We start from the raw sequence: 27,290 nt of genomic DNA, 5'->3' as shown, positions 1-27,290 counted from the left end.
GTGAATAACGTAATTGCAAAGCTCCAGGTACCTCATGCCAACGGGTGTGAATGGTCTGATAACTGGGCATTGGGTGGTGTAGTGTGCAAGTTACCACAAACTCCTTCACAAAATATCACCCGAGCAATACTAGTTGGATTGAACATCACAAACTTGGAACACTTTAGCAAACCTGAATAGTGACAAGTATGTGGTGACGAGAGGGGGGTTAGGAGGGGAAGAGGGGGGGGGGGGAGCAGGACAAAGGGTGGCGGGCCCTACACCACCTGGTCTTCCCTACCCTACCCTACCCTACCCTTCCTTCCTTCCTTCCTTCCTTGTGCCTCATCCCAACACTGCCCCAGGAGATTGTCCCAAGACACTGTCCCAGGACACTGTCCCAGGACACTGCCCACCAGGACACTACCCACCAGGACACTGCCCACCAGGACACTGCCCACCAGGACACTGCCCACCAGGACACTGCCCACCAGGACACTACCCACCAGGACACTGCCCACCAGGACACTGCCCACCAGGACACTACCCACCAGGACACTGCCCACCAGGACACTGCCCACCAGGACACTACCCACCAGGACACTGCCCACCAGGACACTGCCCACCAGGACACACCACTGATGTTCAGTGGCCAAGTCTTGAGGGCTTCATGGAGCCCCTGAGTTCTTTGGTCACACGGTGAACGGTGTTTTGCCGCTCCTCTTAGCGCCTTATATTAGCCAGGTTGTAGTTCACGCGCGCTAGTTGTCCTTAAGGTAAGTCGAGGCGCTTCAGGGACCTCGGCACGCCGCCTCCTGTGTTGCTGACGAGGCTACGCCTAAGGCTGGTTTTGTTTGATTTATTCACTTATTTAAATGCATTTTGACACGAATTCTTGCGCTGCCAGCCCCCAGTACTGCCTTGGGTCGCAGTACTGGGTCTGCGTCCGTGTGTTGGGGTGGCCGCTTCCTGGACGCTATGGGGTCCGGGTTGTCCTTTTTTTGCAGTGTGCATTGTTTGGACCTCTCGTTTGTTAGTACTTGTTTTTCGGTGCTTTTCAAAGACGTGAAGGCGAGGAGAGCCCCCAGGAGGCGAGGAGAGCCCCCAGGAGGCGAGCAGAGCCCCCCAGGAGGCGAGGAGAGCCCCCAGGAGGCGAGGAGAGCCCCCAGGAGGCGAGGAGAGCCCCCCAGGAGGCGAGGAGAGCCCCCAGGAGGCGAGGAGAGCCCCCCAGGAGGCGAGGAGAGCCCCCCAGGAGGCGAGGAGAGCCCCCCAGGAGGCGAGGAGAGCCCCCCAGGAGGCGAGGAGAGCCCCCAGGAGGCGAGGAGAGCCCCCCCAGGAGGCGAGGAGAGCCCCCCAGGAGGCGAGGAGAGCCCCCCAGGAGGCGAGGAGAGCCCCCCAGGAGGTGAGGAGAGCCCCCCAGGAGGCGAGGAGAGCCCCCAGGAGGCGAGGAGAGCCCCCCAGGAGGCGAGGAGAGCCCCCCAGGAGGCGAGGAGAGCCCCCCAGGAGGCGAGGAGAGCCCCAGGAGGCGAGGAGAGCCCCCAGGAGGCGAGGAGAGCCCCCCAGGAGGCGAGGAGAGCCCCCCAGGAGGCGAGGAGAGCCCCCAGGAGGCGAGGAGAGCCCCCCCAGGAGGCGAGGAGAGCCCCCAGGAGGCGAGGAGAGCCCCCCAGGAGGCGAGGAGAGCCCCCCCAGGAGGCGAGGAGAGCGCCCCCAGGAGGCGAGGAGAGCCCCCAGGAGGCGAGGAGAGCCCCCCAGGAGGCGAGGAGAGCCCCCCAGGAGGCGAGGAGAGCCCCCCAGGAGACGAGGAGAGCCCCCCAGGAGACGAGGAGAGCCCCCCAGGAGACGAGGAGAGCCCCCAGGAGGCGAGGAGAGCCCCCAGGAGGCGAGGAGAGCCCCCCAGGAGGCGAGGAGAGCCCCCCAGGAGGCGAGGAGAGCCCCCCAGGAGGCGAGGAGAGCCCCCCAGGAGGCGAGGAGAGCCCCCCAGGAGGCGAGGAGAGCCCCCCAGGAGGCGAGGAGAGCCCCCCAGGAGGCGAGGAGAGCCCCCCAGGAGGCGAGGAGAGCCCCCCAGGAGGCGAGGAGAGCCCCCAGGAGGCGAGGAGAGCCCCCCAGGAGGCGAGGAGAGCCCCCCAGGAGGCGAGGAGAGCCCCCCAGGAGGCGAGGAGAGCCCCCCAGAAGGCGAGGAGAGCCCCCCAGGAGGCGAGGAGAGCCCCCAGGAAGCGAGGAGAGCCCCCAGGAGGCGAGGAGAGCCCCCAGGAGGCTAGGAGAGCTCCCAGGAGGCGAGGGGAGCCCCAGGAGGCGAGGAGAGCCCCCAGAAGGCGAGGAGAGCCCCCCAGGAGGCGAGGAGAGCCCCCCAGGAGGCGAGGAGAGCCCCCCAGGAGGCGAGGAGAGCCCCCCAGGAGGCGAGGAGAGCCCCCCAGGAGGCGAGGAGAGCCCCCCAGGAGGCGAGGAGAGCCCCCCAGGAGGCGAGGAGAGCCCCCAGGAGGCGAGGAGAGCCCCCAGAAGGCGAGGAGAGCCCCCAGAAGGCGAGGAGAGCCCCCAGAAGGCGAGGAGAGCCCCCAGAAGGCGAGGAGAGCCCCCAGGAGGCGAGGAGAGCCCCCCAGGAGGCGAGGAGAGCCCCCAGGAGGCGAGGAGAGCCCCCAGAAGGCGAGGAGAGCCCCCAGAAGGCGAGGAGAGTCCCCAGAAGGCGAGGAGAGCCCCCCAGGAGGCGAGGAGAGCCCCCAGAAGGTGAGGAGAGCTCCCAGAAGGCGAGGAGAGCCCCCAGAAGGCGAGGAGAGCCCCCAGGAGGCGAGGAGAGCCCCCCAGGAGGCGAGGAGAGCCCCTAGGAGGCGAGGAGAGCCCCCCAGGAGGCGAGGAGAGCCCCCAGAAGGTGAGGAGAGCCCCCAGAAGGCGAGGAGAGCCCCCAGAAGGCGAGGAGAGCCCCCCAGGAGGCGAGGAGAGCCCCCAGGAGGCGAGGAGAGCCCCCAGAAGGCGAGGAGAGCCCCCAGGAGGCGAGGAGAGCCCCCAGAAGGCGAGGAGAGCCCCCAGGAGACGGCGGTCCCAGAAGAGACTGGCCCACGTGTCGCCAGGACCGTGGGAACACCCAGCACCAATATCAACCCCTGACACTACCATGTTGATGTTACTCTCACTCTACTCTCACTCCTCGCACTCACTCTTATACACTCTCCCAACACTCTCACACCACCCACAGTGAATACCATGTTGATTTTGACCATTCTTCTACTCCTGCAGACTGGCCAGCCTTCCCTGGTGACTCAGTTAGGCTGTGTATCAGCGTAGGCCTACAGGCTCACACAGCCATCACAGCCTAGCTGTGGTCCGGTAACTCCAGCAGAGACTTGTGGCCAGTTCTCTCGTGAAAGCTTGGACTGTTGTTGTTGTTCCAGCGAGCATTCTTACACTGGTTGAGAGGAGGTTGGAGAGATGGGCTCGTCCCTATCTACTGCCAATGTGCATGTAGGGAAGGCGTAAGTGGATGATAGGTAAGACCAAGGTGGGTAAGGATGCATTATAGTGAAAGATGAATGCAGGCAGGAAGGAAGGAAGGAAGGAAGGAGGGAAGAGGCGGTAGGGTGTTCAATAGAGGCAGCGCTCGGGATTTGTATGGGGCCCGCCCATTATATACCCTCCCTCCCTCCCTCCCTCCCTAACACCCTTCCCGTGTGAGTGGAACACCTTGAGTGTAGGAATCTCGGGAACGCTGTGGGAATGGCCTGGGAATGTGTAGACGCCACCTGCCGCAGCCCCTCACCAGGGACGGTAGGGTGAGGGCCTTAGTGTTTGACCCCTCCCCCCTCCCCCCTCCCTCCTCTCTCTCTCTCTCTCTCTCTCTCTCTCTCTCTCTCTCTCTCTCTCTCTCTCTCTCTCTCTCTCTCGTGTTACCAAGCTAGAGAGAGAGAGAGAGAGAGAGAGAGAGAGAGAGAGAGAGAGAGAGAGAGAGAGAGAGAGAGAGAGAGAGAGAGAGAGAGAGAGAGAGAGAGAGAGACAGATCTCACACTACTGTCCATCACCCTAACACTGCTGCAGGTCACCTCACGCCACTCAAACAACCAGTTACATAAACTCTTACCTGCAGTTACTGCCAACTCGACCACCGGATCACCGCCTGGAAAAAATATCAAACAAATTTAAATCAACAATTGGTTATATTATATTATATAAGTGTGATTTGTCTGCAATGAGACTGGGAGTTCAGTGGTGTATTTCAGTGGTGTATTTCAGTGGTGTAGTTCAGTGGTGTATTTCAGTGGTGTAGTTCAGTGGTGTATTTCAGTGGTGTAGTTCAGTGGTGTAGCTCTGTGGTGTATTTCAGTGGTGTAGTTCAGTGGTGTAGCTCTGTGGTGTAGTTCAGTGGTGTGGTTCAGTGGTGTAGTTTAGTGGTGTGGTTCAGTGGTATAGTTCAGTGGTGTTGTTCAGTGGTATAGTTCAGTGGTGTGGTTCAGTGGTGTGGTTCAGTGGTGTAGTTCAGTGGTGTAGTTCAGTGGTGTAGTTCAGTGGTGTAGTTAAGTGGTGTAGTTCAGTGGTGTGGTTCAGTGGTGTGATTCAGTGGTGTAGTTTTGTGGTGTAGTTCATTTTTTTTAATTAATACACTAGGTACATCTGCACAAGTGCAGCTACCCTAGACTATATGAAGTGGAGTACAGTGTGTCAAAAAAGCTAACTAGGTGATGCTAAAAAATCCCCATCACACAGGATGGTTAGTCATACAGAGGCATGTGATAGGCAGTCTGCACTGACAGACTCCGGAAGCATTTTGAAGATATCATCAACACAAGAGTGAATAAGGTAGCAGTGGTAATGAAAGTCCCCATCTCGCAGGATGGTTAGTCATACAGGGCCATATATTTAGTAGCCTGCACTGGCAAATTTTGGGTATACTGTGAGGATAGTTCAACCTATTATGAACACAGAGTAAGTCCTGGGACCCTGCCCACCCTAGTTCATGTACGGGACGCGTGGCCAGGGTCGCGTGCCACCCTTCCCACTACCCATGCCACCATACCCAGGGTCGCCTGCCACCCTTCCCACTACCCACGCCACCATAGGCCCTTTGTACTATCCCTTTGGTCTCCTATCACCTAATCCTATTTCCATAACTTTACACTTGCTCGTGTTGAACTCCAGTAGCCATTTGTGTGTGTGTGTGTGTGTGTGTGTGTGTGTGTGTGTGTGTGTGTGTGTGTGTGTGTGTGTGTGTGTGTGTGTGTGTGTGTGTGTGTGTGTGTGTGTTTGTTTGTAGTGTGTGTGTGCGTGTGGTACCACACACCTGAACTCAATCAGCGGCTAACCACACCTGCCACATCTCTGCTCTTCTTCTGGAGACACTGAGGCGCACTTCACCAAGAGGGTTCCTCGCGTCTCAGGAAATGATGTGATCGCCTCCTGTTACAATTGGTGGCCGTGATCAGACGAGGTGTGAGAACGAACGGTCTCCCAGAGGCGCCTTATAGTAGCCTACACCACCACTACCAGTAGCACCACCACTACCTGAACCACCACCACCACCACCAGTAGCACCACCACCACCGCCTGAACCACCACTAGCAGCACCACCAGTAGCACCACCACCACCTTCCTCTCCCATTTATATTTTATGCCCAATCTTCAGCTACCAGCTCCTACCTTCATTACTTGCACTTGCTTGAGTTAAACTCCAGCAGCCACTCGCTGGACCACTTGTGATGCCCTTCACCCACCACGCCGCCTACCAGGAGGGTGAGTGTTGATAACGCTGACCACTCTGCTATCCTTCACCAACCTCAAGCGGCAACTCGGTGTCTAGTGATCGCCTGTGCTCGGGGCTCCCGCCTCTCCTCCACCGCAATTCCTGTGAGTTATGTATCGGGTGTAATAGGAATGTCATATTTCACTTCAATTCTGTCTTGACCACACTAGTCTACACACAGTGCATTCTTCCCGCCAGGGTACCAATTTCAGACCTTAGTCTGCTTCCAACATCGAAGAACAATACTGTATATATATATATATATATATATATATATATATATATATATATATATATATATATATATATATATATATATACTGACTGGTGTTGGTCAGTCTGGTGTTGACAAAGGCTTTAACAGGCCGAAACGTTCACTTTCTTTCATATTTCTCTGTATTTTCCGCATAAAATGATCGGTGTTTTGTGATCGTCAATTGCATATATATATATATATATATATATATATATATATATATATATATATATATATATATATATATATATATATATATATATATATATATATATATATATATATATATATATATGACAATGTCAGACCACGGAGGAAAAATGAAACAGGAATTTCCTTAAGTACTTTCGTATATTAATACATCTTCAGAAGGAGTCTGAAGATGTATTAATATACGAAAGTACTTAAGGAAATTCCTGTTTCATTTTTCCTCCGTGGTCTGACAGTCACATTTTTAATCACGTGTTTATTTTCGTGATATACACACACACACACACATATATATATATATATATATATATATATATATATATATATATATATATATATATATATATATATATATATATATATATATATATATATATATATATATATATATATAAATGCATGTGTATGTATATAAATGTCAGAGAGACTGTTTATTCCAGGTTGAGGGCCAGACGCTTGCGGCTAGTCTTATTAAACTTGGCAAGGATGATGTGTAATTGTATATCAAGTGTCTAAGTATTGTGGGAGTCGACCTCCATGTCCCTCTTTCAGAAGGATCGGCTTCTATTCAGAGTCCCAACGACTCCTATGAAGTAAACAAAGTGGGTTTATTTGTCCCACAGAGTGTTCAAGTAGATGTTGTGGGTGTTAATGCTTCACCGTCAATAACTGTGGTGGGATCCCTGGGTCTGGAGGTTCTCATAATCGATCCCATCTTGGCTGATGCTATGTTTGCTTGGTTATGTTTCAGAAAATATTAGGTTGCTTGACCTCATTATTCCCACATCCTTTACAAGATTTTTTCCCTCTATGAGTACGGATATGGTTGTTTCTTGTGCCCTTTATTTCCTTATGTTCTTCATTTCAAACTCTCACAAGTCAAGCCTGGCCTCGGGCCGGGCTTGGGGAGTAGAAGAACTCCCAGAACCCCATCAACCAGGTATATGTGGGCCTGCGGGCCGCTCCAAGCAACAGCCTGGTGGACCAAACTCTCACAAGTCAAGCCTGGCCTCGGGCCGGGCTTGGGGAGTAGAAGAACTCCCAGAACCCCATCAACCAGGTATATGTGGGCCTGCGGGCCGCTCCAAGCAACAGCCTGGTGGACCAAACTCTCACAAGTCGAGCCTGGCCTCGGGCCGGGCTTGGGGAGTAGAAGAACTCCCAGAACCCCATCAACCAGGTATATGTGGGCCTGCGGGCCGCTCCAAGCAACAGCCTGGTGGACCAAACTCTCACAAGTCGAGCCTGGCCTCGGGCCGGGCTTGGGGAGTAGAAGAACTCCCAGAACCCCATCAACCAGGTATATGTGGGCCTGCGGGCCGCTCCAAGCAACAGCCTGGTGGACCAAACTCTCACAAGTCAAGCCTGGCCTCGGGCCGGGCTTGGGGAGTAGAAGAACTCCCAGAACCCCATCAACCACGTATATGTGGGCCTGCGGGCCGCTCCAAGCAACAGCCTGGTGGACCAAACTCTCACAAGTCAAGCCTGGCCTCGGGCCGGGCTTGGGGAGTAGAAGAACTCCCAGAACCCCATCAACCAGGTATATGTGGGCCTGCGGGCCGCTCCAAGCAACAGCCTGGTGGACCAAACTCTCACAAGTCAAGCCTGGCCTCGGGCCGGGCTTGGGGAGTAGAAGAACTCCCAGAACCCCATCAACCAGGTATATGTGGGCCTGCGGGCCGCTCCAAGCAACAGCCTGGTGGACCAAACTCTCACAAGTCAAGCCTGGCCTCGGGCCGGGCTTGGGGAGTAGAAGAACTCCCAGAACCCCATCAACCAGGTATATGTGGGCCTGCGGGCCGCTCCAAGCAACAGCCTGGTGGACCAAACTCTCACAAGTCAAGCCTGGCCTCGGGCCGGGCTTGGGGAGTAGAAGAACTCCCAGAACCCCATCAACCAGGTATATGTGGGCCTGCGGGCCGCTCCAAGCAACAGCCTGGTGGACCAAACTCTCACAAGTCAAGCCTGGCCTCGGGCCGGGCTTGGGGAGTAGAAGAACTCCCAGAACCCCATCAACCAGGTATATGTGGGCCTGCGGGCCGCTCCAAGCAACAGCCTGGTGGACCAAACTCTCACAAGTCAAGCCTGGCCTCGGGCCGGGCTTGGGGAGTAGAAGAACTCCCAGAACCCCATCAACCAGGTATATGTGGGCCTGCGGGCCGCTCCAAGCAACAGCCTGGTGGACCAAACTCTCACAAGTCAAGCCTGGCCTCGGGCCGGGCTTGGGGAGTAGAAGAACTCCCAGAACCCCATCAACCAGGTATATGTGGGCCTGCGGGCCGCTCCAAGCAACAGCCTGGTGGACCAAACTCTCACAAGTCGAGCCTGGCCTCGGGCCGGGCTTGGGGAGTAGAAGAACTCCCAGAACCCCATCAACCAGGTATATGTGGGCCTGCGGGCCGCTCCAAGCAACAGCCTGGTGGACCAAACTCTCACAAGTCGAGCCTGGCCTCGGGCCGGGCTTGGGGAGTAGAAGAACTCCCAGAACCCCATCAACCAGGTATATGTGGGCCTGCGGGCCGCTCCAAGCAACAGCCTGGTGGACCAAACTCTCACAAGTCAAGCCTGGCCTCGGGCCGGGCTTGGGGAGTAGAAGAACTCCCAGAACCCCATCAACCACGTATATGTGGGCCTGCGGGCCGCTCCAAGCAACAGCCTGGTGGACCAAACTCTCACAAGTCGAGCCTGGCCTCGGGCCGGGCTTGGGGAGTAGAAGAACTCCCAGAACCCCATCAACCAGGTATATGTGGGCCTGCGGGCCGCTCCAAGTAACAGCCTGGTGGACCAAACTCTCACAAGTCGAGCCTGGCCTCGGGCCGGGCTTGGGGAGTAGAAGAACTCCCAGAACCCCATCAACCAGGTATATGTGGGCCTGCGGGCCGCTCCAAGCAACAGCCTGGTGGACCAAACTCTCACAAGTCAAGCCTGGCCTCGGGCCGGGCTTGGGGAGTAGAAGAACTCCCAGAACCCCATCAACCAGGTATATGTGGGCCTGCGGGCCGCTCCAAGCAACAGCCTGGTGGACCAGACTCTCACAAGTCAAGCCTGGCCTCGGGCCGGGCTTGGGGAGTAGAAGAACTCCCAGAACCCCATCAACCAGGTATATGTGGGCCTGCGGGCCGCTCCAAGCAACAGCCTGGTGGACCAAACTCTCACAAGTCAAGCCTGGCCTCGGGCCGGGCTTGGGGAGTAGAAGAACTCCCAGAACCCCATCAACCAGGTATATGTGGGCCTGCGGGCCGCTCCAAGCAACAGCCTGGTGGACCAAACTCTCACAAGTCGAGCCTGGCCTCGGGCCGGGCTTGGGGAGTAGAAGAACTCCCAGAACCCCATCAACCAGGTATATGTGGGCCTGCGGGCCGCTCCAAGCAACAGCCTGGTGGAGCAAACTCTCACAAGTCAAGCCTGGCCTCGGGCCGGGCTTGGGGAGTAGAAGAACTCCCAGAACCCCATCAACCAGGTATATGTGGGCCTGCGGGCCGCTCCAAGCAACAGCCTGGTGGACCAAACTCTCACAAGTCAAGCCTGGCCTCGGGCCGGGCTTGGGGAGTAGAAGAACTCCCAGAACCCCATCAACCAGGTATATGTGGGCCTGCGGGCCGCTCCAAGCAACAGCCTGGTGGACCAAACTCTCACAAGTCAAGCCTGGCCTCGGGGCGGGCTTGGGGAGTAGAAGAACTCCCAGAACCCCATCAACCAGGTATATGTGGGCCTGCGGGCCGCTCCAAGCAACAGCCTGGTGGACCAAACTCTCACAAGTCGAGCCTGGCCTCGGGCCGGGCTTGGGGAGTAGAAGAACTCCCAGAACCCCATCAACCAGGTATATGTGGGCCTGCGGGCCGCTCCAAGCAACAGCCTGGTGGACCAAACTCTCACAAGTCAAGCCTGGCCTCGGGCCGGGCTTGGGGAGTAGAAGAACTCCCAGAACCCCATCAACCAGGTGTATATGTGGGCCTGCGGGCCGCTCCAAGCAACAGCCTGGTGGACCAAACTCTCACAAGTCGAGCCTGGCCTCGGGCCGGGCTTGGGGAGTAGAAGAACTCCCAGAACCCCATCAACCAGGTATATGTGGGCCTGCGGGCCGCTCCAAGCAACAGCCTGGTGGACCAAACTCTCACAAGTCAAGCCTGGCCTCGGGCCGGGCTTGGGGAGTAGAAGAACTCCCAGAACCCCATCAACCAGGTATATGTGGGCCTGCGGGCCGCTCCAAGCAACAGCCTGGTGGACCAAACTCTCACAAGTCAAGCCTGGCCTCGGGCCGGGCTTGGGGAGTAGAAGAACTCCCAGAACCCCATCAACCAGGTATATGTGGGCCTGCGGGCCGCTCCAAGCAACAGCCTGGTGGACCAAACTCTCACAAGTCAAGCCTGGCCTCGGGCCGGGCTTGGGGAGTAGAAGAACTCCCAGAACCCCATCAACCAGGTATATGTGGGCCTGCGGGCCGCTCCAAGCAACAGCCTGGTGGACCAAACTCTCACAAGTCAAGCCTGGCCTCGGGCCGGGCTTGGGGAGTAGAAGAACTCCCAGAACCCCATCAACCAGGTATATGTGGGCCTGCGGGCCGCTCCAAGCAACAGCCTGGTGGACCAAACTCTCACAAGTCAAGCCTGGCCTCGGGCCGGGCTTGGGGAGTAGAAGAACTCTCAGAACCCCATCAACCAGGTATCATTTCTACTATACTTAAGTATCTGCAACTTATCACTGTTAAATGTCATGTTACTTTTAATTGCTCACACGATGATTTTATTGATATCAGCTTTGTAACTTTTCGTTGTCTTCTACAGAAGTAATTTTCATGTTGATTTTTATATCGTCTCAAAAGGATGCCATGAAGCTGTGACTTGTATTTCTCTATCTACATCTGATAAAATTAAGAAAAGGCACAGCAAGAGTTTTGAACAATGCGTGTCTAATTTCTCAATTTTCCTTAGAATCTTTGATGTCGTGGACATGTTTTGCAACTCGCGTTCTTATCCTCATAACCTTACATTTCTCAGACTAAACTTCTATCAGCCATTTTCCTGCCCACGTCTGGAATATGTCAAGGTACCCTTTGTAGAGCATCACCGCCCACCACAGCTATGCTTACAGCCCACCACGCCCACCGCCCACCACAGCTATGCTTACAGCCCACTACGCCCACCGCCCACCACAGCTATGCTAACCGCTCACCACGCCCGCCGCCCACCACCGCCCACCACAGCTATGCTTACAGCCCACCACGCCCACCGCCCACCACAGCTATGCTAACCGCTCACCACGCCCACCGCCCACCACCGCCCACCACAGCTATGCTAACCGCCCACCACGCCCGCCGCCCACCACGCCCACCACAGCTATGCTAACCGCTCACCACGCCCACCACGACTATGCTTACAGCCCACCACGCCCACCACAGCTATGCTAACCGCTCACCACGCCCGCCGCCCACCACCGCCCACCAGAGTACTCACTAAGGTCACCACCAATATCAACAACAATGGCTGACTCTAAATTACTGATTTCCGCGTCGTGGTGAAGTTGTTTACTTTCTCTCCAGCTGAGAGTCCCAGCCAGCCCTGTACCACCACCCAGCCAGCCCTGTACCACCACCCAGCCAGCCCTGTACCACCACCCAGCCAGCCCTGTACCACCACCCAGCCAGCCCTGTACCACCACCCAGCCAGCCCTGTACCACCACCCAGCCAGCCCTGTACCACCACCCAGCCAGCCCTGTACCACCACCCAGCCAGCCCTGTACCACCACCCAGCCAGCCCTGTACCACCACCCGGCCAGCCCTGTACCACCACCCGGCCAGCCCTGTACCACCACCCGGCCAGCCCTGTACCACCACCCGGCCAGCCCTGTACCACCACCCGGCCAGCCCTGTACCACCACCCAGCCAGCCCTGTACCACCACCCAGCCAGCCCTGTACCACCACCCAGCCAGCCCTGTACCACCACCCAGCCAGCCCTGTACCACCACCCAGCCAGCCCTGTACCACCACCCAGCCAGCCCTGTACCACCACCCAGCCAGCCCTGTACCACCACCCAGCCAGCCCTGTACCACCACCCAGCCAGCCCTGTACCACCACCCAGCCAGCCCTGTACCACCACCCAGCCAGCCCTGTACCACCACCCAGCCAGCCCTGTACCACCACCCAGCCAGCCCTGTACCACCACCCAGCCAGCCCTGTACCACCACCCAGCCAGCCCTGTACCACCACCCAGCCAGCCCTGTACCACCACCCAGCCAGCCCTGTACCACCACCCAGCCAGCCCTGTACCACCACCCGGCCAGCCCTGTACCACCACCCGGCCAGCCCTGTACCACCACCCAGCCAGCCCTGTACCACCACCCAGCCAGCCCTGTACCACCACCCAGCCAGCCCTGTACCACCACCCAGCCACCCCTGTACCACCACCCAGCCAGCCCTGTACCACCACCCAGCCAGCCCTGTACCACCACCCAGCCAGCCCTGTACCACCACCCAGCCAGCCCTGTACCACCACCCAGCCAGCCCTGTACCACCACCCAGCCAGCCCTGTACCACCACCCAGCCAGCCCTGTACCACCACCCAGCCAGCCCTGTACCACCACCCAGCCAGCCCTGTACCACCACCCAGCCAGCCCTGTACCACCACCCAGCCAGCCCTGTACCACCACCCAGCCAGCCCTGTACCACCACCCAGCCAGCCCTGTACCACCACCCAGCCAGCCCTGTACCACCACCCAGCCAGCCCTGTACCACCACCCAGCCAGCCCTGTACCACCACCCAGCCAGCCCTGTACCACCACCCAGCCAGCCCTGTACCACCACCCAGCCAGCCCTGTACCACCACCCAGCCAGCCCTGTACCACCACCCAGCCAGCCCTGTACCACCACCCAGCCAGCCCTGTACCACCACCCAGCCAGCCCTGTACCACCACCCAGCCAGCCCTGTACCACCACCCAGCCAGCCCTGTACCACCACCCAGCCAACCCTGTACCACCACCCAGCCAGCCCTGTACCACCACCCGGCCAACCCTGTACCACCACCCAGCCAGCCCTGTACCACCACCCAGCCAGCCCTGTACCACCACCCAGCCAGCCCTGTACCACCACCCAGCCAGCCCTGTACCACCACCCAGCCAGCCCTGTACCACCACCCAGCCAGCCCTGTACCACCACCCAGCCAGCCCTGTACCACCACCCAGCCAACCCTGTACCACCACCCAGCCAGCCCTGTACCACCACCCGGCCAACCCTGTACCACCACCCAGCCAGCCCTGTACCACCACCCGGCCAGCCCTGTACCACCACCCGGCCAGCCCTGTACCACCACCCAGCCAGCCCTGTACCACCACCCAGCCAGCCCTGTACCACCACCCAGCCAGCCCTGTACCACCACCCAGCCAGCCCTGTACCACCACCCAGCCAGCCCTGTACCACCACCCAGCCAGCCCTGTACCACCACCCAGCCAGCCCTGTACCACCACCCAGCCAGCCCTGTACCACCACCCAGCCAGCCCTGTACCACCACCCAGCCAGCCCTGTACCACCACCCAGCCAGCCCTGTACCACCACCCAGCCAGCCCTGTACCACCACCCAGCCAGCCCTGTACCACCACCCAGCCAGCCCTGTACCACCACCCAGCCACCCCTGTACCACCACCGACCAGGTACATGGGAGAGAATGGGGTTATGCGGAAAATGGGATATATACAAGACAGTTAACTGTGAGGGCCGATATGGTGGCAGAGAAGTAATGGTGCCCAATCACTTGCAACATCGCGGATCGACCCGCGACCCTGCAAGACGCGAAGCTGGAACACAAGGCGCTCTCTCATCAGCAGCTTGTCTCGCTGCGACGTTCTCAAGAACATCACTCCATCAACCATCATTCGGTCCTAGGCTGACTTGGCATCTGGTACGTGTTCGCTCAAGAGGAGAGAGAGAGGCGGGGAATCACGTGAAGCAAGTCTACGATGGCTCTGGCACACAGGTGGCTCCTGGTTCATCCTGATACTAATATAACTGAAACTCACTGACTTTGCACTCAGCAAAGTTAAATCTTAATGGATATAATAAGCTCATGAAATAAATTGAGTTTCCCGGGTCACGATGAGTTCGTGTAAGATATCTGTTCTTAGCTCGTGTATGTGTAAAGAGAGAGTGGCCGCGATAGCGATGATTAGAAAGGTGGTGTGAGAGATGGAGTGCCAATAACAGCCATGGGAGAAGGGTAACCTCTCCCACCTGAGTCACGCCCACACGATAACTGGGCAGGTGTGACCGTCTTCACACAAGATGATAACGGGAGGCACATAACTGCTCCTCCTCCTGGCCAGTTATCCCAACACCTCACCACACCGCTACACCCCAACACCGCCTCCGTTAGCAGCCTGCGGCCAGAGGTCAAGCTCAACATCTCATCAAATCTACACCCAAGAAAATGGTGTAGTGTGAGTATTATGAGTTGGTGTGTTGCAGGGAGAGAGGTGGTGTAACACTACACAGTAACACCCGGGGGTCACCAGTCACGTGTGGTCACACATGGACACACTCACGGTCCACCACAGTGTCCACTACTCCACCACAGTAGAAGACAAGGATGGATTATTTAACACGGGAGGTACGCGAACAAGGGGACACAGGCGGAAGCTGAGTACCCACACGAGCCACAGGGACGTTAGAAAGAACTTTTTCAGTGTCAGAGTAGTTAGTAAATGGAATACATTAGGCAGTGATGTGGTGGAGGCTGACTCCATACACAGTTTCAAATGTAGATATGATAGAGCCCAGTAGGCTCAGGAATCTGTACACTAGTTGATTGACGGTTGAGAGGCGGGACCAAAGAGGCAAAGTTCAACCCCCGCAAGCACAACTAGGTGAGTACAGGTGTCGCCACCACTACTACACTCATCTTCGCCAAAATTGAAAAAAAAGATAATAATAATAATCACAGGCCCTAGGTATCATTTGGAGACGGAGCCTAGATAATGGTGTTGTCCCCGACACACTTGAAACAGCGGAGCCCGCGCCCCTCCACCAAGGGGGGGTGTAGTGCACCACACTCCCACAACTACACACCAACAGCACTAACAGCACACAAACAATCATCCATGAAAAAAGTGCTAAGAAGTAAGATAACAAAGCACACAGAGTAACAACGTCTACATAACCCTGAAGAACATGGGTCCAGGGCGCCCCTGCCTCTCACACCTGCTAGTCCACTGTGACATGACCTTACCTGCCGTGGAGGATCTTACTAATTCACTACCTCATTACAGCTGCGGGAGCGCTATTGCAAACTTCGATTAATCTTCTACAAATATTTGACAGAAGATGGTGTGACTTAACGACAAAATCACCGGGAACAAGTCGGAAGGTAGTTTGGTGGTGGCCGAGCGGGGTCGGGGCCTGGAACCACTGAGCCAGACACTAGGGCGGGAAATCGCCCGCCAATCAGCGGCCCCACTTGACCCCACGTGACCGAGGCGAGGTCAGCCCGGGTCGGCGAGGCAGGTGCAGTGGTCCAGCTCTCAGGGAGGTGGTCTTGGCCTCCTCCCCCCCCCAGGTTTATACATCCATCTCAAGCGCAACACAAGGTGGAAGTCTTCAAGAAATAAAATAAACACCTGTCTGCAAGAAGTGCCGGACCAGCCGGGCTGTAGTGAGCCTGCGGGCCGCTCCAAGCAACAGCCTATTTGACCAAGCTCTCAATTCAACTCTGGCTGTGGGTCGGGGTGAGCAGTATAACTCCCAGAACCCCATCGAGGAACAGGCCGCACCCAACACACAAGGTAAGCCAGTAGAGCCTCGCACCTCCCATAACTTCACAATGTAGGTACTGACGCCACCGCGGGTACACAAGAGAATATATTAAAAGATTTGTTACCGTGTAGCAGTAATATGTTCGATGACTGTTGACAACAAACCTTCCTCTTGACGCTGTACTCAGACCCGCAGTACATCGCTAACTTGGTGAAGAACACCATTCCGTTTTCTGTGAAGTGTTCCAGTTGTGGACACATACCGGGGACTCCAGCTCCCAGCCTTCAAACCATGGCTCCACTTTCTGACCTTCGCAGGACACCAGGATGGACTTAGGGTGGGGGGGGGGGGGGTTACACCCTTCGGACGGACAAGCACGGGGTCAAGAGGACCAGAGGCGGGAGAGCAGAGCCAGCACACACACACACACGGGGTCCTCCACGGCGACAGACTGGTGAAACACTGGGTGAAACACCACCCACACATTACTGCCGTGTGAAATCTCTTAAGAGAATTGGCGATGGGTCTTGTGTGAAAAAGGTCCCCCTTGCTTCACTTGGTCGGGAGAGTAGGCCACAACACGCGGAGAGACAGGAGTGCCATTCATGTAGGTACAAGACAGGCGGCACCCTCGGAGTGGACAGGGGGCAGAGAGGGACAGAAGGCTGGTGGCTAGGTGTTTACCTGTCCTGGGTTCTGGGAGTGGAAGCTCAGGATGGATTATGCCAACCTTCAAATCCAATAATTTTCCTTGTTTGGTTACGCTCACTAAACATTAGGTCGTCTGACATTATTCCCAGATCTCTTACCTGTTAATTTCCTTCTGTAAGATCAGATGGTATTTTTTTTAATTTTGTTCTTCATTTTAGCCATAACTAAGTATCTGGAATTTATCACTTAAAAATCATACTTATTGTTGCCCAGACATCTGCTAGCTCATCTTTTACGATTTCGCTAATTTCTTTCTCATCCTCTGTGTTCCGGTTGCAAGTATAGGTCCAATACTGGCGGAGTTTTATATATTTTATGTGAAAAAGTATTTTGGATATTTTTCTCTCTCTTGTATAGCTATCTGTTCCATTTGAATTTCTTCAGTCTGATATGATGGTCTCAGCATCATCTTAAATATTCCAGTTCTTCTTCTTACTTCGTCTACGCTCGCCCTCGAACTTGAGTCTTCATTTTACCTTTCCGTAAAGGGACATAACTCAAGCAGACTCTCTACGTTTCAGCAGTCAGTTGTTCTAGCCCCTGGATAGGCAGTTGCCACGCCGAGTACAGTATGCAAACTGTCTTGAGAAACTCCCACTTAAGATATGTTTGCCAGTTATATTTTTAGTTTAACTCAACCACTCCTCTTATTGTTGAGATTATATTTACTGATTAGCCCTTGGCGCTTGATAACAGGAGTTGGGTGAAGAGGGTGCACTGATGTTGGTGATTTAAGTAAGTGATTTAAGTGATTATGTTGCGAGTGAGTGATTTAAGTAAGGAGTTTCTAAGAATGTAATGTCCCTGATTATTTCTTTATTGTTCGTGAAGAAATGTCACCAATGGCCCTCAGAGGAAGTACACACGTTGACATGATTTGTAGCACCAGGGGGAAGTGCCACCACCGCCGGCACCAGCACCAGGGCAAGTACCAGCAAGTATCTAACACACACTATGTAAACACAACAAAGCCTCAGGGAACAAAAGCTAACACCAGGAGTCGGAGTCACCACTGAACAAAACAAAATACAAGCATCATTGGACTACACTTTTCACAAGCCGAAGTGGAAGGTGATAAAACCCCGAGATTGGCGGTGAATAATGGACACCCCTGGCGAGGCACCCGCCCCCGCCACCGCCACCACTGGCGAGGCTGCAGGAGAAATTGCTGAAATAGAGGGAATACAGAGAACATATACGGCACGCATAGACGCAATAAAGCACCTAAATTATTGGGATCGTCTCAAAGCTCTCCAAATGTACTCGCTAGAAAGATGACGAGAGATCAAATAATATACACATGGAAAATTCTGGAGGGCCAGGTCCCAAATCTACACAGTAATATAACAACGTACTGCAGTGAACGATATGGAAGAAAATGTAGAACAGAACCAGTGAAGAGCAGAGGTGCCATAGGCACAATCAGAGAACACTGTATAAACATCAGAGGTCCGCGGTTGTTCAACGTCCTCCCAGCAAGCATAAGAAATATTGCCGGAACAACCGTAGACATTTTCAAGAGAAAACTATAGTTTTCTTCAAGGAGTGCCGGACCAACCGTGCTGTGATGGGTATGTGGGCCTGCGGGCCGCTCCAAGCAACAGCCTGGTGGACCAAACTCTCACAAGTCAAGCCTGGCCTCGGGCCTGGGAAGTAGTAGAACTCCCAGAACCCCAGCAAGCATGTTAAAGGGTACACTAAGACTGTTTAATCAACATCAGGGGCATCAAGACTGTTCAACATTAATTCTGAACATAAGGAACATTGCTGGCCCACCTCTCGTGCTGCTCAAAGGAGACTGCAAGCAGTTGCGTCTGACAACAGCCTGGTTGATCAAACCACCAACTAGGTAAGAGGCCTGGTCAGTCATGCGGACATTGATCCCTGAAGCCAGTACACGGTCCTCACCGTCCTCATCCAACACCACCCAGGGACCCCCCAGCACCCCCCAGCACCACCCAGCGACCACCCAGCACCACCCAGCACCACCCAGCGACCACCCAGCCCCACCCAGCACCACCCAGCACCACCCAGCGACCACCCAGCACCACCCAGCCCCACCCTGCACCACCCAGCACCACCCAGCGACCACCCAGCGACCACCCAGCACCACCTAGCGACCACCCAGCGCCATAAGCCACACACACACACCCGTCCACTACGCTCATGCGGTCAACAGATTAATTGTTATATCGGAGTTCCCGCGGAAGCAGCCAATGGCGGGCGACGCTGCGGTTCCTCCTCTCATCCACGTCGGAAATGGAAAGATGTGAAAAAACCCATCTGTGAGGAGGAGGAGCTGGGAGCATGGGGGACGAGGCACCCTAACGTGGGACCCGGCCTGGGGGCTCACCGGGCCCACCTCCACACCTTGGCGGACCCGTCTCGGCCACGGCCAAGATCCATTTGCGAAACATGTGCATCTATCCCGAATCAATGTAGCTTTATTAAACTAAACAGTTTCCCAGTTTCGAAACTTTACAAGCAAAGGTTGTTATATACAACCTCGTAGGGCCTCTGAGATCACGAGCTGTTTAATAAATGTAAACAAAGCCGTCCAGGATTGAGGAAAGATGTACAGGTGTCGTAAGCGGCTGTGTGCTTGAAGAGTCCCGGCCCTCGTGCTGGGGAAGACAGTGTTGAAAGCTTCGAGTAGTGGGACGTCGGCAACACAGGCGGACTCCCGGGCAGACACCTGTGTTGAAGGCCAAGCAACACAACACAGCGTTTACACAGTGAGTGAGCACCGATCACCGATCATGTCTCCTGCCATGCGCTAACGGACAGGCTATCAATGCCATGTTATGAAGCAATCGAATAAAAAAAATAGATTGAGAGATTCCCACGAAGAAATGGCGACTATGTGGGATTCTGGGAGGATGAGAGGCAGGGAGGCGCTCAAGGTGCTGGCGGGCCTGTACGCGTGTTTAAGTCTACACCGTAATAAGGAAGTTTCAACCTCTCAAACAGGAGTCTGACAGATTCCAGACGCGAACGTTACTCTCACATTTAGACAAATTTAAGACTCGGACTAAGGCTATGTTTTTAACGTGGACGATGCCAGCCTGCAGCAGCAAGCCTGTTGCTCTTGCCACACCGGTCACGGACAGGTTTCATGGCCGATTTGGTCGTCAATATTACATGACGTTATTAAACTCCAGGAAGCCTTAAACTGGAACCTGGCACAAAAACAAGTGAGGAGCGAGCGTGAGAGGAAGTCCTCAACACGTCCCCCTCACATTACTGCTTCTCACTCACTCACTCACTCACTCACTCACTCACTCACTCACTCACTCACTCACTCCAAGTCAAGGTTACACTCACTGTGTAAACTTAATAATCATCTATTGTGAGACAGTTTGTTTTATTAGTCCTTCACTTGTGTGTGTGTGTCAGTGTTATGACTTCCTTAACTCGGTCACCGACAACACGAGGCTCAGTGAACACCAGTCCCGGCTCCTGCGTTATCTTGAGGTTATCTTGAGTGACTTACTATACACTATGAAGAGTGGCAAGCAAAGTGCCTCTGCACACTCTTTCAGTATCCATGGTGAGATCCCGTCTGGACCGACCTCCCTTTCTCCTAGCACAGTGACCTCACCTTGTTCTATTGTGAAGACCTCCTGGAACCTCTTGTTGAGTTCTTCACACACCTCTCTGTCATTCTCTGTATACCTGTCCTCGCCTGTTCTAAGTTTCAATACCTGTTCTTTCACTGTTGTTTTCCCTCTGATGATGTGTGTGTGTACTCACCTAGTTGTGTTTGCGGGGGTTGAGCTCTGGCTCTTTGGTCAGGAGGTACAGGAAGGGAGGGACAGAGGCAAGTGGGGTGCAAGTGAAAACTGAGTGCAAGGATGGGGGGGGGGCGTGAGACCCTTGACGCGTGCTCGGATATGCACTCTCAACCCCCTCTCACTCACTCTTACCCCCTCTCACTCTTATTATCAATCTTATTATGTGTGTGTGTGTGTGTGTGTGTGTGTGTGTGTGTGTGTGTGTGTGTGTAATTACCTAAGTGTAGTTACAGGATGAGAGCTACGCTCGTGGTGTCCCGTCTTCCCAGCACTCTGTCATATAACGCTTTGAAACTACTGACGGTCTTGGCCTCCTGTGTGTGTGTGTGTGTGTGTGTGTGTGTGTGTGTGTGTGTGTGTGTGTGTGTGTGTGTGTGTGTGTGTGTGTGTGTGTGTGTGTACTCACCTATTTGTGCCTGAAGGATCGAGCATTAGCTCTTGGACCCCCGCCTTCCTAGCTGCCGGTTGTCTAATACACGACTCCTGATCTATTTCCCTATAATATATACTTTAAAGGTTATGACTAGTTTGTTTGGTGTGAAGTGTGCTTGTGGGTGAGTGTGAGGGGTGGGGAAGCGCGTGCTTGTGTGCAGGCGTGCGTGCTTGCAAGCGTGTACATGCATGCATGCGCGTGCTCACCTACATGTGCTTGAAAGTTGGTCATCAGCTCCTGCACACCGCCTCTCGGTCACCAGTAGATTACAATGACTTCTGTCCTGCCTCTCACCACACCTGCTCTAGAGACTATGTAAGGAGTTGGTCTTAATTACCTTCCAGCAGACGGGGAGAGGGGGGAGGGAGGAAGAGAGGGGGAAGGGAGGGAGAGAGGGCGGAGGGACAGGGGAAAGAGATACAGAGCGAGGGAGAGAGAGAGAGATATGGGGGGATAAGAGTGAGAGGGGGTAAGAGTGAGTGAGAGGGGGTTGAGAGTGCATATCCGAGCACGCGTCAAGGGTCTCACGCCCCCCCCCCCCCCCATCCTTGCACTCAGTTTTCACTTGCACCCCACTTGCCTCTGTCCCTCCCTTCCTGTACCTCACATTCCTGCCCCTTACCCACTCACACCCTACCTTCTTCACCCCAACGTCTTCACGACGTGCAGGAAGGGGTGCAGGTGGGCAGGAAGGGGTGCAGGTGGGCAGGAAGGGGTGCAGGTGGGCAGGAAGGGGTGCAGGTGGGCAGGAAGGGGTGCAGATGGGCAGGAAGGGGTGCAGGTGGGCAGGAAGGGGTGCAGGTGGGCAGGAAGGGGTGCAGGTGGGCAGGAAGGGGTGCAGGTGGGCAGGAAGGGGTGCAGGTGGGCAGGAAGGGGTGCAGGTGGGCAGGAAGGGGTGCAGGTGGGCAGGAAGGGGTGCAGGTGGGCAGGAAGGGGTGCAGGTGGGCAGGAACGGGTGCAGGTGGGCAGGAAGGGGTGCAGGTGGGCAGGAAGGGGTGCAGGTGGGCAGGAAGGGGAGCAGGTGGGCAGGAAGGGGTGCAGGTGGGCAGGAAGGGGAGCAGGTGGGCAGGAAGGGGTGCAGGTGGGCAGGAAGGGGTGCAGGTGGGCAGGAAGGGGTGCAGGTGGGCAGGAAGGGGTGCAGGTGGGCAGGAAGGGGGAGAACATAATAATAAAGGTAACTGCAGAAGGCCTATTGCCCCATACGAGGCAGCTCCTGTCTATAACCACCCAATCCCACTCATAGACATGTCCAACCCGCGCTTGAAACAATCGAGGGACCCCACCTCCACCACGTTACGCGGTAATTGGTTCCACAAATCAACCCTGTTACTGATGCTGCGATGCTCCTGGACGCAGGTTCGTATCCTCGTCACGGCCCTTGTGGATTTGTTCATTTGATGCATCACGTTAGTGTGATCTCTGTGTGTAGGACCCCAATACCATGAGCCTCTATCTTTTTAATCAGTCTTTCATGTGGCACTGTATCAAAAGCTTTGCTAAAGTCAAGGTACACAACTTCACAAGCCTTACCACTATCAACTTCCTCCCTCATACTTCCTCATACTTCACCTCCCTCACACTTCACCTCCCTCACACCTGCTCACCCTCACACCCTTCACCCAACCTGTCTCTCGTATAACGTATCGCATTCTGACGTCAAAATCCCCACCGGACAAAATATATTGTGCCATAAACAACTGCGTTTTCTATGCGTAGGTCGCATAGGAAACGATTAGATTACGTTCGGTTCGGCCAATTTAGTACACCAGTTTCTGTCCGTTATGACAGCTGGAGAGGACGGGTTGCTTCAGTCCTCTGCTGCTTCGCACTCTCATACACACTCACACTTCCTGGCTCTCAGGGTGCCTTACTCTCATTCATACGCCTCATTCTCGTACACTCCCCTCACTCTCACTCATGTATAGTCACCCGACACACTCGTGCCAACTACCTATCTACTTACGAAGATGGTCGACAGGTAGTTTGTCAGCCTGCTTGACAAACTATTAACGGTCTACAATGACACACGTTAAACAAACGACAGAAGGATGGTTGTCTGCATTTTCCCTGACTGCCAGAGAGGATTTGATATTGTGTGGCACAAGCGACTCAGACTAGGGAAGCAGGCTGGTCTATTTGGGAAAAGCCGTGATGTTTTATTATTATTATTATTATTATTATTATTATTATTATTATTATTATTATTATTATTTTCTACCACAGACGTGGCCAGACATTTATAATGCTAACCAGCATATATACATTTTCTTCTGTCCTCCATGGACAGGGTGAGAGATCTGTTAAACATATAGTTCAGGGATTTATTGAACACTCAACCACAGAAGGTGATTGTATTGCTTTTAAAATGCTAGACTAAGCTACATACGTAAATACATACACAGATTTACATATGCCCTACATAAAGTGTTCGATGCGTTTTTTACAGTGTCATTAATGTGCATTTATAAAGGTGAAATGTAATTCTGATCAGCTTCCACATATACTTTATACACATACATATACACACACACACACATATACATATATACATACATATATACATATATACACACACACATACATTTGTCTATTTTACTCTGACAGGGAAAGATAGCTGATAGAGAAACTAGTGTACAATTAGCTTCCGAGGCTTAGCGTCCCCGCGTCCCAGTCGTCGACCAGGCCTCCTGGTTGCTGGACTGATCAACCAAGGTTCTAGGGATCACTGGAATACCACAGAGGTGGGTACCAGGATCTCTTCCACAGTGTCAACGACCTGACAGGAGACTGGCTCCTGTCAGACGGACTTAATGACAATGTCAACTTGGACTAGCCTTCTGTTAATACCTTGTAATACATATGTGGCCACACACATGCCCCCCTGCTTCATCCCCCTGCCTCCCAGAGGTCTTCAGCCCTGCCCCCCTGTCCCTAAGGGGGGGGGGGGAGGAGCCAACAAGGACGCGCCTCCCCTGCCTGAGTGTGGGCGGTGCGGATGTGGAGGCCTCCGTCACCTCTAGCTTCGTGACAGACAGTAATGGATGTCTTCCTACAAGATGGTGGCTACACCTGTGCGGTGCGCGGCTCGCCTCCACACACACACACACACACACACACACACACACACACACACACACACACACACACACACACACACACACACAGAGGTAACAGGGCATCAGGGTGAAAGAAACTCTGCTCATTTTTTTTTCGCCGGCGCCGGGAATCGAACTCGGGACTACAGGATCACGCGTACAGCGTGCTGTCCAGTCAGCCACCGGCCACACACACAGAGGGTGTGTGTGTGTGTGTGTGTGTGTGTGTGCGTGCGTGCGTGCGGGTACACGTACACATAGAGGAAGCCAGGGTGGTCTTACCCGTGGTGGCAGCTGCCTGGTCTTCAGCTCAGCGTCAGCATCTGGAAGGAAACATCCCCATTACTCTAAGACATCATTTTCCTCCTGGTGACCTCTGGCACCTTCATGTCAACCTCTCATTCATCAGTCATCTCAGGTGTCTGCCCTGCATGGTGTCTGCAGGGCAGACACTCCTTGGGAGTGTTCTCCACTCCCAGAGAGTGTTCTATATTCTCTACCACGTGAAATGAAATTATGTACTTTCACGTATTTTTTTGTATAAACATACTTGGTACATGTGCCTTCGCTGGCGAACTTTAGGAGAATTATGAGGACGTCCTCAAGAACACGAGAGTAAGTGATGGCGAAGCTGCGGGAGCGTCTTACCTGCAGGTCACAAGGCTCCCGTGACTGGACACTCAGTAGTGTGACGGATCATGACCCCAGTTCCTGCTCCCTGTGTGCGCACCTGGAGTGCTCAGGAGTAGGAGACCCGTCACCTGTAGCCACCTGTCACAGGTAACTCAACCTGATCCTGGCAACCACTGTGGTGCTCTACCTGGTGGAGGTTTTTTGCTCTCCGTATTCACAGGCTTCAGCTTTTAGACTGATGCTTTCAGGGCTTTGGGAGAATGTGATTTCTCTCCTGTTAAACCTGAGTGGAGCATAGAGACTAAACAAGGGAGGCGGGGATACCTAGGTCTATTTCAGCATCATCCTTGTTGCATGCTAATTTTTCTGCAATGTCTATCATGCCGTTATATATTTATATGCAGTTATATTTGTATGAGATAGTTTCCATACAAAATATATGCTTTTTATTCTGTGCACCCTTGAGGTTTCTTTTTTTTTTATTAATACATGAGGTACATGTGCATTAGTGCAGCTACCCTAGACTATATGAAGTGGAGAACAGTGTGTCAAAAAAGCTAACTAGGTGATGCTAAAAAAATCCCCATCACACAGGATGGTTAGTCATACAGAGCATCTCCTGGTGCCCAGTGTGAAACTCTACGGGATGTTCTCAGAACAATACAAGGCTGAGACTATTGCCAGGGCATTACTGGAGTGTCTCCAGGACTGAGGGAGGAGGGAGCCTGAGGGGGGAGGAGGTCCGGGACTGAGGCGGGAGGCTGGGTACAGCAGCCTCCACGGAGCCTTGCTCAGCAACACTCAGGATCCTTATCACATCCGCGTTGAAATCGCCGGAGTGACCGGCCAGGACCGGCGCACTCTACTCCCTCCCTCACTCATTTCTCGTGTAATTGACCAGACCGCAAGTGCTAATACACTAGGGATTTACAGAGCTTCTAAGTGCAGGCAATTATTACCTCTCAAAGCAGACAATCTCCCGGCAATATCAAATTGTCAAAACAGTCTAAAATATTAACGGAAGCCTGCCATAAAACGCCGAGTGGTATTTATCGGCGGTCGTGCCCTGACGAGCGGCGAGCTGGACCAACAAACACTTTCCCACGTGAGAGTTAATGATACATTAGCCAGCCTCAAGCAACCGCATATTTCACGCCTGGCGCTTCATAGACGGGCTGAGGCGCCTTCAACACCGCCCCCCCGCCCGTCCCAACCCTCTCGTCACGCCTCTGTCAAGCTCCCGTCTTCATTTCCGGACACTTGACGATGTCCAGTTCCGCGGGATGGCCATCTGGAGCATCGTGGCAAGTGCCGCGGCTCGTACTGCCATGGTGCCGCGGCTCGTACTGCCATGGTGCCGCTGCTCGTACTCCCATGGTGCCGCGGCTCGTACACCCATGGTGCCGCTGCTCGTACTCCCATGGTGCCGCTACTCGTACTGCCATGGTGCCGCGGCTCGTACTCCCATGGTGCCGCTACTCGTACTCCCATGGTGCCGCTGCTCGTACTCCCATGGTGCCGCTACTCGTACTGCCATGGTGCCGCTGCTCGTACTCCCATGGTGCCGCGGCTCGTACACCCATGGTGCCGCTGCTCGTACTCCCATGGTGCCGCGGCTCGTACTCCCATGGTGCCGCTGCTCGTACTCCCATGGTGCCGCGGCTCGTACTGCCATGGTGCCGCGGCTCGTACTCCCATGGTGCCGCTGCTCGTACTCCCATGGTGCCGCGGCTCGTACTCCCATGGTGCCGCTGCTCGTACTGCCATGGTGCCGCGGCTCGTACTCCCATGGTGCCGCTGCTCGTACTGCCATGGTGCCGCGGCTCGTACTGCCATGGTGCCGCTGCTCGTACTCCCATGGTGCCGCTGCTCGTACTCCCATGGTGCCGCTGCTCGTACTCCCATGGTGCCGCTGCTCGTACTCCCATGGTGCCGCTGCTCGTACTCCCATGGTGCCGCGGCTCGTACTCCCATGGTGCCGCTGCTCGTACTACCATGGTGCCGCGGCTCGTACTCCCATGGTGCCGCTCCTCGTGCTATATCACCTACCTTCCAAGGGGATGCGAGCACCGAGCAATATTCCACTGGAGATGGCACCAGGGCTTTGGTGACGGGTGCGTGTACTCACCTAGCTGTGCTTGCGGGCGTTGAGCTCTGGCTCTTTGGTCCCGCCTCTCAACCGTCAATCAACTGATGTACAGATTCTTGAGCCTACTGGGTTCTGTCATATCTATATTTGAAACTGTGTATGGAGTCAGCCTCCACCACATCACTGCCTAATGCATTCCATTTACTAACTACTCTGACACTGAAAAAGTTCTTTCTAATGTCTCTGTGGCTCATGTGGGTACTCAGCTTCCACCTGTGTCCCATTGTTCGTGTACCACACGTGTTAAATAATTCATCCTTGTCTACCCTGTCAATTCCCCTGATAATTTTGTATATGGTAATCATGTCTCCCCGAGCTCTTCTGTCATCCAGCGACGTGAGATGCAGTTCACGCAGCCTTTCCTCATAACTCATGCCTCTTAATTCTGGGACTAGAACGACACAATACGGTGAGCCTAGTGGCATACCTCTGAACTATTTCCAACTTCGTCTTGTGCTTGACTAGGTACAGGCTCCATGCTGGGGCCGCATACTCCAGGATTGGTCTTACATATGTGGTATACAAAGTTCTGAAGGATTCCTTACACAGGTTCATGAAAGCAGTTCTA

The 27,290-nt window shown here is 54.6% G+C and overlaps 1 long non-coding RNA gene across 1 annotated transcript in view; it reads right to left on the bottom strand.

Annotated features, from left to right (window-relative positions):
- LOC123772473 (uncharacterized) overlaps nucleotides 1-27,290 on the bottom strand; it is a 149,267-nt gene that overhangs the window by 26,566 nt on the left and 95,411 nt on the right. The window contains exons 3-4 of the long non-coding RNA XR_011228935.1: nucleotides 24,223-24,263; nucleotides 4,046-4,081 (exon numbers count right to left, since the gene is read on the bottom strand). This is a non-coding gene — a long non-coding RNA (uncharacterized lncRNA). The remainder of the gene's footprint in view (nucleotides 1-4,045; nucleotides 4,082-24,222; nucleotides 24,264-27,290) is intronic.

Source organism: Procambarus clarkii, chromosome 17 (assembly GCF_040958095.1).
Source record: "Procambarus clarkii isolate CNS0578487 chromosome 17, FALCON_Pclarkii_2.0, whole genome shotgun sequence".
NCBI lineage: Eukaryota > Metazoa > Arthropoda > Malacostraca > Decapoda > Cambaridae > Procambarus > Procambarus clarkii.
Note: the sequence above shows the minus strand (reverse complement) of the source record. Positions and strands in the feature narration are given on the sequence as shown.